At 40.0% G+C, this 6039-nt stretch overlaps 1 long non-coding RNA gene across 1 annotated transcript; it reads right to left on the minus strand.

Moving 5' to 3' along the window:
• Positions 1 to 1363: 1363 nt before the first annotated feature.
• Positions 1364 to 5748, minus strand: LOC134571055 (uncharacterized). Its single transcript, XR_010085179.1, has 3 exons — positions 5655 to 5748; positions 2455 to 2483; positions 1364 to 1449 (listed from the first exon to the last, which is right to left on the minus strand). It is a non-coding gene; the product is annotated as an uncharacterized LOC134571055 (long non-coding RNA).
• Between the last annotated feature and the right edge of the window lie 291 nt (positions 5749 to 6039).

Below are 6039 nucleotides of genomic sequence, written 5' to 3' on the forward strand. Positions count from 1 at the left end.
AGATGTTAACACAGTAAAGGAGTTTACTGAGAGGGTAGTGGATGGCCGCGGCAGCCTGCCTTCCTTCTCCTATACCGTTAGGCAGGACCGTTTAAGTTTAGGTAACTATAGCAGTTTGCCTTTTTTCTCCCGTATCGATCTGCATCGTAGGCGATTAGTATATAACTGTCTGACCAATATCTAAATCCTATCTGCACATATATATTAATAATATTTTTCTGTCTGAATTTTTCATCCCACTTGGTACACTTGTTAATGTTATAACAACTTCTTTAATTTATTTAAACAAAGGTGTATAAGACTAAGAGGCAGCACAAATAGAAATGTATCATGCAACAACCCTGATATTATTTTATTCTGTGAATAATAACAACTGTGTTCACTGAATCTTACAAATAGCACAAATGATATATTGATACATTATTTGCAACCCTAGGTAGAATTATGCACTAGTAACTATAACAACTGTGGCATCTCACCTAGGAAACATTACTAGCTGTATACCGATACATTTATTGTAACCGACTTGCCAGTGACACTTAGAAACTCGGCAGGCTAACTCACTTATCAAATGCAGACCCGGCTTTTTAATCATCACTTTGAGCACTAAAGCACCATTGTCACCAACTATAACCGATTTCATTTTATTCTGTCGATTTAGTTTTATTGAGAAACAATAAAGGTCACGTTTTAAACGTCTATTAGGGAACTCAATTCTTGTTCATTCATTAATATATTGTAAAGCAACCCAAAAATAAATATCGTCTATGTAAATACAGGGTAAGGATCAAACGGTTCATATTCTGCGGACGAAGAAAGCTGAAGATATCACATTTTAACCCTTTATTTGTCAGTGTATAGAAGCACTGTAGGGTAATAACTGCTTGATCCAAGGATAAATCTGACTGCCATTCTGGGGTCAAGAAGGAATATTTTCCTAGTTTGTGGCAAAATTGGAAGCGCTTCAGACTGGGTTTTTTGCCTTCTTTTGGATCAACAGCAAAAAACAAATGTGAGGAAGGCTGAACTTGATGGACGCAAGTCTCTTTTCAGCTATTTAATTATGTAACTATGTAACTATGTAACTATGTAACTATGTAACTATGTAAGTATGTAAGATTAACTTTGTGTTATAAAGAGGTTAAATATGTGCAGTGTGTAACTCTGACAATCGCTGCATGTTACCTGACTCGTAAACTGGGTATAAAGAAATAAACTAGGCTTACAAAGCATTATGACTCATCCTACGGTAACTACTAAGTGGTTAAATAGACTTCTCTTTGTTTAATACTCTGATGTGATTATTATAGAGAGTTACAGACACAAGGCAACAACTACAAACGTAAGCTGATAATTTACCTTTTTTATACACAGGATGATCCACAGGAACAGATTCCCCAGCAGATAAAAAGGGAATAAGATCACACCGATGACTGGAAAAATATAATTCTACAAAGAGAATAAAAGATTCGAGTGAGCCAGATATTATCCGTACTATCAGTATTATTAGGAGTTTATCAGTCACAGAGACAGATTGTGTGATTACTAATCCTGCCTTCAACCAACAAGGACTATTCCCAATTTAATTTCCTGACTGTTAAAATAAAACATATATCTTCAATTAGCATTTATCTAAAATATGGGAAGTAGAACTCATCCGATAATTTGGGATAAAGCGGTCACAGATTTGTTCCAAGATATACATAAATTAATAAAATGATGTAAATCCAGATATTTCTAAATTATTTACAAAATTTAGACGAATTATGAAATAAAATGTAAAATTCCAAAATTTTGGCAAAAATGACAATTGAGGAAAATGTCACCAATGTCACGCTATAACCAGCGCGTCCGAGGTTGTGTGTTCTTTCGTTATGTGAGGCACTTCATCATTTCAATACACCTCCCATGTTTAGATAACTGCTACTACCCTCGTAAACTTCATATTAACTGGGTAAAAACACACAACCAAGATTAACTGCTAAACACACATTTCAAACAGTATTAAAGCTGATATTAATAATGAATGTTTTATTAATAAGTGCGTTTAATGGCCAATTACAGTAAGTACCGTTATATCGTCTATCTCTGCTACTAAGGATATTGGAAGTCATTGCATCCTGCAAGGATTCACTGTAGTGTACTCATCTTGCCCCATCCTACCTCCTTCGTGACGGCTAGAATCCAGCCGTGAATTCTATCCTAAACAAGTTACTGTAACGTATGAGAGGATTTAAAGCTCCAGACGTAGAACTGGGGAATCGTGCCTAGTGAAATGAATCCATTAGTCAGCAATGCTAGTGAAGGGGCTTTGTGGTATAAATACTGTATTGCATGCTTGTTGTTGTGCTATGCGTAGTGATAAATTAGTTTGAGTATCCATGTTACCGGGAAGGAAGCAGTTAATACAATGCACACAGGTCACCATATTGCAGTCACTCATCGATCTCTTACCTTTATACTAACTGACATTGTCCTGGAATCTGAATAAATAAAGAGATAACAGACAGTACAATGAATTTCACAACCAATACACATATTACACATTTTATTACAATCTGCTATTGAAAACGGAGTGATATAATAGTGTACATACCAGGAACGGCCTTTCAGTGGGAGCACCATAACGTCGATATAGAAAGGGTAGTAGATACCTGGAATAGCCTTCCAGTGGGAGCAGTAACAGTGATATCGAAAAGGTAGTAGATACCTGGAATAGCCTTCAAGTGGGAGCAGTAACAGTGATATAGAAAGGGAAGTAGATACCTGGAATAGCTTTCCAGTGGGAGCAGTAACAGTGATATAGAAAGGTTAGTAGATACCTGGAATAGCCTTCCAGTGGGAGCAGTAACAGTGATATAGAAAGGGTAGTAGATACCTGGAATAGCCTTCCAGTGGGAGCAGTAACAGTGATATAGAAAGGGTAGTAGATACCGGGATTAGGCTTCCAGTGGGAGCAGTAACAGTGATATAAAAAGGGTAGTAGATACCTGGAATAGCCTTCCAGTGGGAGCAGTAACAGCGATATAGAAAGAGTAGTAGATACCTGGAATAGCCTTCCAGTGGGAGCAGTAGCAGTGATATAGAAAGGGTAGTAGATACCGGGAATAGGCTTCCAGTGGGAGTAGTAACAGTGATATAGAAAGGGTAGTAGATACCTGGAATAGCCTTCCAGTGGGAGCAGTAACAGTGATATAGAAAGGGCAGTAGATACCTGGAATAGCCTTCCAGGGGGAGCAGTAACAGTGATATAGAAAAGGTAGTAGCTACCTGGAATAGCCTTCCAGTGGGAGCAGTAACAGTGATATAGAAAGGGTAGTAGATACCTGGAATAGCCTTCACGTGGGAGCAGTAACAGTGATATAAAAAGGGTAGTAGATACCTGGAATAGCTTTCCTGTGGGAGCAGTAACAGCGATATAGAAAGAGTAGTAGATACCTGGAATAGCCTTCCAGTGGGAGCAGTAGCAGTGATATAGAAAGGGTAGTAGATACCGGGAATAGGCTTCCAGTGGGAGTAGTAACAGTGATATAGAAAGGGTAGTAGATACCTGGAATAGCCTTCCAGTGGGAGCAGTAACAGTGATATAGAAAGGGTAGTAGATACCTGGAATAGTCTTCCAGTGAGAGCAGTAACAGCGATATAGAAAGGGTAGTAGAAACCTGGAATAGGCTTCCAGTGGAAGCAGTAACAGTGATATGGAAAGGGTAGTAGAAACCTGGAATAGCCTTCCAGTGGGAGCAGTAGCAGTGATATAGAAAGGGTAGTAGATACTTGGAATAGCCTTCCAGTGGGAGCAGTAAAAGTGATATAGAAAGGGTAGTAGATACCTGGAATAGCTTTCCAGTGGGAGCAGTAACAGTGATATAGAAAGGGTAGTAGATACCTAGAATAGGCTTCCAGTGGGAGCAGTAACAGTGATATAGAAAGGGTAGTAGATACATGGAATAGCCGTCCAGTGGGAGCAGTAACAGTGATATAGAAAGGGTAGTAGATACCTGGAAAATCCTTCCAGTGGGAGCAGTAACAGTGATATAGAAAGAGTAGTAGATACCTGGAATAGGCTTCCAGTGGGAGCAGTAACAGTGATATAGAAAGGGTAGTAGATACCTGGAATAGCCTTCCAGTGGGAGCAGTAACAGTGATATAGAAAGGGTAGTAGATACATGGAATAGCCTTCCAGTGGGAGCGGTAACAGTGATATAGAAAGAGTAGTAGATACCTGGAATAGGCTTCCAGTGGGAGCAGTAACAGTGATATAGAAAGGGTAGTAGATACCAGGAATAGCCTTCCAGTGGGAGCAGTAACAGTGATATAGAAAGGGTAGTAGATACCTGGAATAGCCTTCCAGTGGGAGCAGTAACAGTGATATAGAAAGGGTAGTAGATACCTGGAATAGCCTTCCAGTGGGAGCAGTAACAGTGATATAGAAAGGGTAGTAGATACCTGGAATAGCCTTCCAGTGGGAGCAGTAACAGTGATATAGAAAGGGTAGTAGATACCTGGAATAGCCTTCCAGTGGGAGCAGTAACAGTGATATAGAAAGGGTAGTAGATACCTGGAATAGCCTTCCAGTGGGAGCAGTAGCAGTGATATAGAAAGGGTAGTAGATACTTGGAATAGCCTTCCAGTGGGAGCAGTAAAAGTGATATAGAAAGGGTAGTAGATACCTGGAATAGCTTTCCAGTGGGAGCAGTAACAGTGATATAGAAAGGATAGTAGAAACCTGGAATAGGCTTCCAGTGGGAGCAGTAACAGTGATATAGAAAGGGTAGTAGATACCTAGAATAGGCTTCCAGTGGGAGCAGTAACAGTGATATAGAAAGGGTAGTAGAAACCTGGAATAGGCTTCCAGTGGGAGCAGTAACAGTGATATAGAAAGGGTAGTAGAAACCTGGAATAGGCTTCCAGTGGGAGCAGTAACAGTTATATAGAAAGGGTAGTAGATACCTGGAATAGGCTTCCAGTGGGAGCAGTAACAGTGATATAGAAAGGGTAGTAGATACATGGAATAGCCGTCCAGTGGGAGCAGTAACAGTGATATAGAAAGGGTAGTAGATACCTGGAAAATCCTTCCAGTGGGAGCAGTAACAGTGATATAGAAAGAGTAGTAGATACCTGGAATAGGCTTCCAGTGGGAGCAGTAACAGTGATATAGAAAGGGTAGTAGATACCTGGAATAGCCTTCCAGTGGGAGCAGTAACAGTGATATAGAAAGGGTAGTAGATACATGGAATAGCCTTCCAGTGGGAGCGGTAACAGTGATATAGAAAGAGTAGTAGATACCTGGAATAGGCTTCCAGTGGGAGCAGTAACAGTGATATAGAAAGGGTAGTAGATACCTGGAATAGCCTTCCAGTGGGAGCAGTAACAGTGATATAGAAAGGGTAGTAGATACCTGGAATAGCCTTCCAGTGGGAGCAGTAACAGTGATATAGAAAGGGTAGTAGATACCTGTAATAGCCTACCAGTCCAGGATTTAGGGATTACCCTGTTGTGTCTAAAGTGTTTATTTTTCTTTTCTGAATACACCTTAGACACAACTGGGTAATCCCTAAATCCTGGACTGGTAGGGGGTACTTGAGGAATGGGTTGGGAACCCCTGCCTTAACGGCTCCCTAATTTCTCACATAGATTATAAACCGGATTCTTACCTTATTGCAGCCGGAGAGAGAAATAACATGGGTGTGTGACTAAGTATCAGTTTGACTTAAACAGAAACTGAAAGTGAATTGCTTTAATTTTCAGTTTTTTTTTTTTTTTAAATGAAAGTAACACAAATAGTGGATTTTTAGTCTCCTACATGACTATATCAAAAATTAAAAAAAATGTTTCCTCCCCCCATCGCCCCCTCCTCTCCTTCCTTTTTTATTTCTTGCCCCCGCAAGAGCTCTTCCTCTTTTTCTCTAATCAGGTGAAGAAGGGCTTAATTCAGGCCTGGAACCTGCTATCTGGGTGGGACGTGGTCTGGAAAGGCCAGAGACTGTTAGGAGAGACTCTGCCCACAAAAAAACAACATGTGCAAATCTCACTTATTAT

This window comes from Pelobates fuscus, chromosome 8, assembly GCF_036172605.1.
Source record: "Pelobates fuscus isolate aPelFus1 chromosome 8, aPelFus1.pri, whole genome shotgun sequence".
Lineage (NCBI taxonomy): Eukaryota > Metazoa > Chordata > Amphibia > Anura > Pelobatidae > Pelobates > Pelobates fuscus.